This window comes from Pygocentrus nattereri, chromosome 12, assembly GCF_015220715.1.
Source record: "Pygocentrus nattereri isolate fPygNat1 chromosome 12, fPygNat1.pri, whole genome shotgun sequence".
In the NCBI taxonomy this organism is placed as follows: Eukaryota; Metazoa; Chordata; class Actinopteri; order Characiformes; family Serrasalmidae; genus Pygocentrus; species Pygocentrus nattereri.
In genome coordinates this window covers 26,846,813-26,857,693 of record NC_051222.1, presented here as the reverse complement: position 1 = coordinate 26,857,693, position 10,881 = coordinate 26,846,813, and the positions used below count along the sequence as shown (strand labels likewise).

The following is a 10,881-nucleotide window of genomic DNA, read 5'->3' as shown; positions in this document are numbered from 1 at the left end:
ATCTGAAATAAAATTCTGAAGCGCCAAAGCTGAGAGTCGGCGGTATAGAGCAGTACAGATGTTGTCACTGGTGTAAAACAATGAATTATATATCAAACAGGGAATCAGCAACTCAATCATTCAAATGTGACAAAATTAATTTGATTACAAAATAACAGCTCTCACAAATATATGTGAAGTAGAAGTAAAAAAAAAATACAAATCCATTGCGTCCATTCCTTTAGTACATTTATACCCCTCTAGGTGATGCCTGGCATTAGGCATGGTGAATCCCCCCCTTCTCATTCAGTGTTTCTTCTAAAATCAAGGGGGTTAATCGGGAGTTTGTCCCCACTTCACTGCAGTATCAGCCTCTACTCTTTTGGAAAGGCTTTACGCTAGATTTTGGAACATTACTGTGAGGGTTTGATTGCATTCAGCCACAAGAGCATTAGTGAGTTCAGGTACTGATGTTGGATGATTAGTTCTGGATCACTCCAACTCATCCCAAAGGTACTGTATGGAGCCCCATCACTCGAGAGAACACATTATCAGTGCTTCATAGCTCACTTCAGGCCTTTATATTTCTCTAGCTGATGCTTGGCCTGGTGATCTTAACCTATTCCCTTTCTATTAGCCAGTGCTTCTCTATGGAGAAAAGAAGCTGTATGTGCGAATTTGAGTGCACAGAAGTAGCTGAATTCACTAATTAAAAGGGCTGTCTGGATACTTTTGGACATGTGGCATATATTTATCCAGGTAAAGCTGGACAGTTTTTGGCAATGATCATATGTAAGGAAAGGCAAAGTGGAACATTTTTTGGCATATAAACGTCAGCAGAGTCCATTAAAACCACTCACCCAAAACTCGAGAGATAGGTTACTGATAATGCATTTTCAAAGTGGAAGCACCCCTCAAGCGCAAAGCCACCCATAACGAGGGAGTTAAGATCCTCTTTAAGCAGATGCGGCACTCAGTGGAAAAACAACATATTTCAGCACAGACGAGTGCTGAAAATGTTAATAGAAAGCACCACTTTAAATCAAAGTAATAGCTCTAAAAATGGAAGTGAGTGGTTGTTGTGGATCTGATGTTTGCCAAAAAGTGTCCCACTTTCTCCTCATTCCTTACAGCTTAGTACATAGGCCTACTATTCTCCTGCTCAGTTAGCTTTGGGTTCAAACGTTGACATCATTTCCATCTGAGTAAAATGAATAAACATACATAAATATATAAACTTATTGTCAACTTATTTACTTCTTGCAATAATCGTGTTCATATATTCTATTCATGTAGAAATTATATACACTTTTGAGTCAATTCAGCGCAGCACTTCAGTGAACCATTTGATGAATACTGTGGTTTCTGTGTGCCCCCTCGCTCTTGACGTGAATTACTCCGCCTCAGTGGTTTTATGAGAATGATATTTGTCCATAAGCAGAGCAGGTTAGCTGATCCCATTACTTAAAGGTTACCTCATTGGCCTTCCAGGCATATATGTGTAATGATAGCACCCTTTAACTACCACGCTGCCGGAGAAAGCTCTGCCTCGGTGCTTACTTATGAGTGCACGCTCACTTATGCTGTTAAGCGCAATCTGTAATAGGACATCTTTATGTGTCTGTGTGCATGTATACAGTTGTAGGCAAACCCCTAGTCAAATCACACATTTTGTTGATTTTCAAAGTGCCTCTGCATGGAACAAACTTGACACATTTCTGCAAATATGAACGGACAATTACTATTTATCTGCTGAATTTAACACATTACAAAAGATAAAGCATGCATCTATAAAACATGCTCATCTATCTGCATAGCCCCTGTGCCACTGGCTACCAAACAATCCTGAAGCATAACAGATCCTCCCTCACACTTAATAGTTGGCAGTGTTTCTTTTCTTGAAATGCTTCTCCATTTTTCTCCATACATAACTTTGGTGATTGTGGCCAAAGAGGTGTTTTTGTTTCATCAGACCACAGCACTTGATTCCAGGATATTGTTGGCTTATCTAGGTGATGTCTTGTGTACTTCAGACCCTGGCTTTTGTGATAAAGTTTACCGTCCCTTTCATGACCCTTTCATGATGTTTGTACAAAATTGTCAACCAAACCTTCCTGTAGGTCCTTGGTAGTGATGTGGGGGTTTTGCTTTGCATTATACAAGCCCATTATACAAGCAGTTCTAGTAGAAAATTTTCTTGGTCTTTCAAATCTCTTCTTAACTTCGACAGTTCTTCTTAACTTCAATCATAATTTTAATTTTAAATCCTCTGACAGCTATTTAACCTGTAGAGAGGTCTGCCTAAAGATAGCTTTAGAAAACAAGCTGTAGGTAAATCTGTTTAACCTGAAGATGGCTGTAGGTAAATCTGTTTAATCTGAAGATGGCTGTAGGTAAATCTGTTTAATCTGAAGCTGGCTGGAGGTAAATCTGTTTAATCTGAAGATGGCTGTAGGTAAATCTGTTTAATCTGAAGCTGGCTGTAGGTAAATCTGTTTAATCTGAAGCTGGCTGTAAGTAAATCTGTTTAATCTGAAGCTGGCTGTAGGTAAATCTGTTTAATCTGAAGATGGCTGTAGGTAAACCTGTTTAATCTGAAGCTGGCTGTAGGTAAATCTGTTTAATCTGAAGATGGCTGTAGGTAAATCTGTTTAATCTGAAGATGGCTGTAGGTAAATCTGTTTAACCTGAAGCTGGCTGTAGGTAAATCTGTTTAATCTGAAGATGGCTGTAGGTAAATCTGTTTAATCTGAAGCTGGCTGTAGGTAAATCTGTTTAATCTGAAGCTGGCTGTAAGTAAATCTGTTTAATCTGAAGCTGGCTGTAGGTAAATCTGTTTAATCTGAAGCTGGCTGTAGGTAAATCTGTTTAACCTGAAGCTGGCTGTAGGTAAACCTGTTTAATCTGAAGCTGGCTGTAGGTAAATCTGTTTAATCTGAAGATGGCTGTAGGTAAATCTGTTTAATCTGAAGCTGGCTGGAGGTAAATCTGTTTAATCTGAAGATGGCTGTAGGTAAATCTGTTTAATCTGAAGCTGGCTGTAGGTAAATCTGTTTAACCTGAAGCTGGCTGTAGGTAAACCTGTTTAATCTGAAGCTGGCTGTAGGTAAATCTGTTTAATCTGAAGATGGCTGTAGGTAAATCTGTTTAATCTGAAGATGGTTGTAGGTAAATCTGTTTAATCTGAAGCTGGCTGGAGGTAAATCTGTTTAATCTGAAGATGGCTGTAGGTAAATCTGTTTAATCTGAAGCTGGCTGTAGGTAAATCTGTTTAATCTGAAGCTGGCTGTAAGTAAATCTGTTTAATCTGAAGATGGCTGTAGGTAAATCTGTTTAATCTGAAGCTGGCTGTAGGTAAACCTGTTTAATCTGAAGATGGCTGTAGGTAAATCTGTTTAACCTGAAGCTGGCGGTAGGTAAATCTGTTTAATCTGAAGCTGGCTGTAGGTAAATCTGTTTAATCTGAAGATGGCTGTAGGTAAATCTGTTTAATCTGAAGCTAGCTGTAGGTAAATCTGTTTAATCTGAAGATGGCTGTAGGTAAATCTGTTTAATCTGAAGCTGGCTGTAGGTAAACCTGTTTAATCTGAAGATGGCTGTAGGTAAATCTGTTTAATCTGAAGCTGGCTGTAGGTAAACCTGTTTAATCTGAAGATGGCTGTAGGTAAATCTGTTTAATCTGAAGCTGGCTGTAGGTAAATCTGTTTAATCTGAAGCTGGCTGTAGGTAAACCTGTTTAATCTGAAGATGGCTGTAGGTAAATCTGTTTAATCTGAAGCTGGCTGTAGGTAAACCTGTTTAATCTGAAGATGGCTGTAGGTAAATCTGTTTAATCTGAAGATGGCTGTAGGTAAATCTGTTTAATCTGAAGATGGCTGTAGGTAAATCTGTTTAATCTGAAGCTGGCTGTAGGTAAATCTGTTTAATCTGAAGATGGCTGTAGGTAAATCTGTTTAATCTGAAGCTGGCTGTAGGTAAATCTGTTTAATCTGAAGATGGCTGTAGGTAAATCTGTTTAATCTGAAGCTGGCTGTAGGTAAATCTGTTTAATCTGAAGCTGGCTGTAGGTAAATCTGTTTAATCTGAAGCTGGCTGTAGGTAAATCTGTTTAATCTGAAGCTGGCTGTAGGTAAATCTGTTTAATCTAAATCTGAAGCTCATGATTATGATAAATAAAGAAACAACCATGGTCCAGAACTCATGTGGACCCTGCTGTCCTCATGCTAGTTACAGTCATGGCCACGCTGCATCTTTACAGTCAGTGGGGGAACACAGTTTCATCAATTGGGTAGGGTCTCCTTCCCTCCCACCCTCCTTCTCTCTCTGTCTCTCTCTGTCTGTCTCTCTCTCTCTCTCTCTCTCTCTCTCTCTCTCTCTCTCTCTCTCTCTCTCTCTCTCTCTCTCTCCATCAGCATGTGAAATGATAGGGTGGTGGTGTGGCTGGCTGGTAGCTGATGGATGGCTCTCTGTCTATAATGAGAGCAGTGCAGGAAGCAGATGGGGTTGTGAGGAGACACTCTGGCTGAGGTGTGTGAATGTGTGGTGCATGCTGGGTCAAGCTTTGAGTCACTCTTTTCTGTATCTGTAACTGCATCTCTCTCTCCCCCATCTCTCTCTCTCTCTCTCTCTCTCTCTCTCTCTCTCTCTCTCTGTCTCTTTGCCCTTGAAGAAACATCAAACAGCCCAAAGTTCAAACAGGGACAGTTGCTTTATAAACTGCCCACCCCCACCTAAACCCAAATGAAAATATGGAAATGCACACTTGGTCTCTTGTGGCGTGGGGAACGCAGGACCAATTACATGCTTGAGAAAAGAAATAATGTTTTTTCTTTCCCTCTCTGTACCTTGCTCACCTCTCATGTTCGAGAACGTGAATGAAATAAAAAAATGTAAAAAACAAAACAAAACAGACGTCCTGTGGTGTTACTTTAATCACAGAAAAGAAAATGAGAGGGAGCTTGGAATGTTTTGGACATTTTTCAAACCTTGCTTGCAGGACCCAATCACGTTTGCATAATTTCAATCCCACCCTGTTAATTAATTAGCCCCCCATGTAATTGGACATGATATCCACTCTCTGACATGTCAAGCGCTAGTTAATAGCGCTACTGCTAACAGGGACCATGAAGGAGAATTTTATGTCCTATACAGGCTCAAGGATGAGACACTGGATAAAGGAAAACTTCATGCAACAATGTTAACATTAACATTCCCTTACTGATTTAGTCACTAGAAATGCTGACATTTCTCAGTGGTGTATGCCATTAAAATTGGTTAAATTAATCGGTTTCATGGACGTTCAAAATGCTACTTTGCCTAATGCTAGTTTTAAGTGGAACTGTTTAACCTGAAGCAAGTTTAAAGGTGACCTATTTTTCCAGTTTATCCCTTTCATGTATGGTGTTATGCAGCTTTTGTGCATGTAAACGGTCAGCAAAGTTACAAAACTCAACGTACCTGCCAAATCACTCTCTTCCACAGAAACCACTTTTCTCAGCTGCATGAAACACCTCACTAGAATTCCAACCCTTTTCCTGATGAAACAAACTTGAGAGAATCCTTATTGCGAACCTACCAGCAAGCTTTGTACGCCCTCACACAGCATACAGCAGCTACTGAAGGCCAAGAAGAGTTAGTTCAGCTTTTTTTAGTTAGTTCAAATCAGTGTCTGTCCAAAACTGAGGCGAGCTGACCAATCAGAGCACACTGGGTTCATCATGAGGGAGCTTAAAGACACAGGAGCTCTAACAGAGACTTTCAGACTTGGAGTGAATAGAGATGGACAGTATGAGAAAAATATGGTGTGTTTGGAACACTGTGCCATGTAAATGTATTTTAGTAAAGCCCAAAAATAAAATTCTGAACACTGAAATGAGCATAATAGGTCTTCTTTAAACACAAAACTGTATAACCTACAGCTAGCTTTAAGAAAAACTGTTAACCTACAGCTAGCTTTAAGAAAAACTGTTAACCTACAGCTAGCTTTAAGAAAAACTGTTAACCTACAGCTAGCTTTAAGAAAAACTGTTAACCTACAACTGTTAACCTACAGCTAGCTTTAAGAAAAACTGTTAACCTACAACTGTTAACCTACAGCTAGCTTTAAGAAACACTGTTAACCTACAGCTAGCTTTAAGAAAAACTGTTAACCTACAGCTAGCTTTAAGAAAAACTGTTAACCTACAACTGTTAACCTACAGCTAGCTTTAAGAAAAACTGTTAACCTACAGCTAGCTTTAAGAAACACTGTTAACCTACAGCTAGCTTTAAGAAAAACTGTTAACCTACAGCTAGCTTTAAGAAACACTGTTAACCTACAACTGTTAACCTACAGCTAGCTTTAAGAAAAACTGTTAACCTACAACTGTTAACCTACAGCTAGCTTTAAGAAACACTGTTAACCTACAGCTAGCTTTAAGAAAAACTGTTAACCTACAGCTAGCTTTAAGAAAAACTGTTAACCTACAGCTAGCTTTAAGAAAAACTGTTAACCTACAACTGTTAACCTACAGCTAGCTTTAAGAAAAACTGTTAACCTACAGCTAGCTTTAAGAAAAACTGTTAACCTACAGCTAGCTTTAAGAAAAACTGTTAACCTACAGCTAGCTTTAAGAAACACTGTTAACCTACAGCTAGCTTTAAGAAAAACTGTTAACCTACAGCTAGCTTTAAGAAAAACTGTTAACCTACAACTGTTAACCTACAGCTAGCTTTAAGAAAAACTGTTAACCTACAGCTAGCTTTAAGAAAAACTGTTAACCTACAGCTAGCTTTAAGAAAAACTGTTAACCTACAACTGTTAACCTACAGCTAGCTTTAAGAAAAACTGTTAACCTACAGCTAGCTTTAAGAAAAACTGTTAACCTACAGCTAGCTTTAAGAAAAACTGTTAACCTACAGCTAGCTTTAAGAAACACTGTTAACCTACAGCTAGCTTTAAGAAAAACTGTTAACCTACAGCTAGCTTTAAGAAAAACTGTTAACCTACAACTGTTAACCTACAGCTAGCTTTAAGAAAAACTGTTAACCTACAGCTAGCTTTAAGAAAAACTGTTAACCTACAACTGTTAACCTACAGCTAGCTTTAAGAAACACTGTTAACCTACAGCTAGCTTTAAGAAAAACTGTTAACCTACAGCTAGCTTTAAGAAAAACTGTTAACCTACAACTGTTAACCTACAGCTAGCTTTAAGAAAAACTGTTAACCTACAACTGTTAACCTACAGCTAGCTTTAAGAAAAACTGTTAACCTACAGCTAGCTTTAAGAAACACTGTTAACCTACAGCTAGCTTTAAGAAACACTGTTAACCTACAGCTAGCTTTAAGAAACACTGTTAACCTACAGCTAGCTTTAAGAAACACTGTTAACCTACAGCTAGCTTTAAGAAAAACTGTTAACCTACAGCTAGCTTTAAGAAACACTGTTAACCTACAACTGTTAACCTACAGCTAGCTTTAAGAAACACTGTTAACCTACAGCTAGCTTTAAGAAAAACTGTTAACCTACAGCTAGCTTTAAGAAACACTGTTAACCTACAACTGTTAACCTACAGCTAGCTTTAAGAAAAACTGTTAACCTACAACTGTTAACCTACAGCTAGCTTTAAGAAACACTGTTAACCTACAGCTAGCTTTAAGAAACACTGTTAACCTACAGCTAGCTTTAAGAAAAACTGTTAACCTACAGCTAGCTTTAAGAAAAACTGTTAACCTACAGCTAGCTTTAAGAAACACTGTTAACCTACAGCTAGCTTTAAGAAACACTGTTAACCTACAGCTAGCTTTAAGAAACACTGTTAACCTACAGCTAGCTTTAAGAAACACTGTTAACCTACAGCTAGCTTTAAGAAACACTGTTAACCTACAACTGTTAACCTACAGCTAGCTTTAAGAAAAACTGTTAACCTACAGCTAGCTTTAAGTAGAGGTATTTAACCAGGTGTAAATAGAACTGTTTACCTTAAATCTAGGTTTAAGTATAACTGTTTATCTGTTTACTGCTTTAGCTAGTTCAAAGTAGGACTCTTTAGCTTGAAGCTTGGATTGAGCAGCCTATAAATGTTTATTCTCTAGCTAGGTTTAAGTGAAACTGTTTACCTAGCAGCTAGGTTTAAGAGGAACTGTTTAACCTCAAGATAAGTTGGGTAGAACTGTTTAACATGTAGCTACATTTAAGTAGATTTGTTTCATTTGAAGCTAGTTTCAGGTAGAATTGCATAATCAGTAGTCAGGTGTAACCTGAAGCTAAGCTTTAATAGAACTCATAGCCTTGAGGTAAATTAAAGTAAATCTGTTTAAGTAGTTTTAAGTAGTTTTACTGTTTTACTGTACATGCAACAACTGAGAAAATGTGCTGACATAGGACTAATTTTTGCTTTTTATACCTAAACGAATGCTGTTATGACAGCATAACTGATCCTACATTAGCAATATTACTGATACACTGCATAGGTGTTGCATTTCAAGCAGAATTATTCATAATTCATAAGCAACACAGTTATACTCCCTTTGGAGAAGAAGAAAGGGTGTTTCAAATGCTATTCTCTTGTTTTATGCAAATTAGTCACTTAACTACACGGTCATGACTCAAAATTCCTCGGCATTACAGCTGTTTACATTTAATTTTACAGTAAGCAGATGAAGGAATTGTCTCCCTGGAGAAGCTGAGAGTAAACATCAGCAACCATGGGCTGGGATCCAAGCCTGTGACCTCCTGAATCATTGGCAGTATAATCCAGCCTCCACAGTGCTAGCACCAATATGATTCCCCATGCTTTGAGTTTGACTGTAAGAGATCAGGAGCCGTTGGAAGACAGAGGATTAACAGTAGTCAGCATATATAGTGAAGGAAGAGAAGTGCCATAAAAGCAACGGTGCATCCAAAAGTCAATGAATGAATTGTCCTGAATGTAGCTGTATAGCTAAGAAGTGTTTGATGCTTGAGGTTTGAGTCTTTTGCACTGCATTTAGCTACCAAGTAATGTAAGTTTATATCTTGCCTTATATGAGCATTGTGCAAACTGCAGTCACTCACTTGCCTCAAAGGATGTCTAGTTACTAGGTAATCTCAAAAACTTGGTTTCTGACACTGTAGTGAGGCAAGTGTGTGATGATTTAGGCAAGCGATGCTAATCAGTGTGGACAAAAGTGTGGACAAAATTCAGGCTTGCAGACAGCTGCTACTGTTTTTAGCCATGTTACATTATTTTGTCCATTTTTATAGACACTAGTGTGCAATACTGTCAGAAACACCTACTCAACATCTCAACACACTTTTAGGCAAGTGTGTGATGATTTAAGGTCACTGCATACCAGTCAGAAAAATCTGAACTATTCTTTTTAGACATTCTGGCAACATGTGCTAATGCTCAAAGAGTCTGAGCTCAGTTTCTCAATGTACCACCATGCGCTACTCAGCATTTTGCCATTACATTAAAGTCATTCTGAGACCATAGAAACAGACAGAAAACACAAAGACAGTCAGTGTTTTAGAAAAATGGACAAATGCTAATAGTATGTGACCCCAGCTAAGGTTAGTAGTCTAGTCTTTTTCACTGGGTATCTTTTAGCTCAAAAACATCAAACTTGTGTGCAAAGTTTCAAAGTTTTATTCATTTGCATTTTTATGACTGTAAAATGGTAAGCGTCTGCCTCATGGTGGCACTGTAGCAAATTGGTAAGCTGAGTAAGTTAGCAGTTAGCAAATGCTGGAGTAGCCAGACAACCTAGGACCCCACGAATAACAGGGGTTTTGTACTGTATCTGTTATGTGGCACTGAGTGGTGCAGTGCAGCACCATGATAACAGCGGCTTTTAGGCATGCAGTTCCACAATGATAACTTTTAGCTAGTAGCTTCCATTGCTTGTTGGTTGCCAAAGCCTTGTAGCTCCAGTGCAAAACTAAAGAAGCATGGTCAAACATGATCGACTGCTATGCTACATTTGGTGGATTTATACAGTGGCATCAAAAATCAAAGCAAATAAACAACAGAAAGTTTTAAAGTGTGAAGCATGTATAACACAGTAAAGGTATCACAAGTAAAAGGAAGACGAAATAATTAAGATTCTAGATTCTGCACTATTTCTAGGTCACCACTCAAATTGAAGCAGAACTGTGGCAATGAACATGTTCAGGCAAAAAAGGATCCTTTTTTGTTTTGTTTTATTCCTTCCATTATTTTTTTCTTATTTCTTGCATTGAAAATTGTGTTCAGACATATCTTGGGTGGATTTGATCTACTCATCAGAAGCTTTTGTCACTATTACCTATCAGAGTCTGTGCCAGCTTGAGTCATTAAAACAAAAGGCGGGGACAAACACTAAGAAATCCTGAAGATTTTCAAAGATTCTACTGTTCACCCAGGTTTATGCTGATAAAACAATATTTAACTTCGGAATTGAATTGGAAAAGAATCTAAAATAGAAGCATTTACACTAGTGTCTTACTTTGTACACACACACACACACACACACACACTATTCTCTCTGCATAATAGTTTTTCCTATGCTCTACCTCGACACTCTGTAGTTTTTCCTCTCTCCCACTGCCATTTTTTCTTTCCTTTCACTCTCTCTAACTCAGACAGGAGAGGAAGGCCACACTTAGTTTAGATGAGCAAATCTTGCTAGCACTGGAGCATGAAAGGTCTTCATCTCATCTCTCTCCCACCCTCCATCTCTCTCTCTATCTCTCTCTTCCTCTGATTTCCAATTCCGCTAGCGGCTGTGCTTGGGCTCTCCAGGTTGAGCCAAAGTCCTGTCACTTAATCGCTCTCTCTCTCTCTATCCCTGGTTGGATATATATTTAATGTCAGAGCCATCCACTGCCCTGCATGCTAAGGGCCCCTCCAGCCACAGTCAGCCAGCCTGTGTCAGACACGCAGCTAAAGGCCAGCGCAAAG

General features: G+C 38.6%; 1 protein-coding gene across 1 annotated transcript in view; it reads left to right on the top strand.

Moving 5' to 3' along the window:
- Positions 1–10,881, top strand: part of march4l (membrane-associated ring finger (C3HC4) 4, like) — a 38,705-nt gene that overhangs the window by 2,643 nt on the left and 25,181 nt on the right. The gene's annotated exons all lie outside the window — the stretch shown is intronic.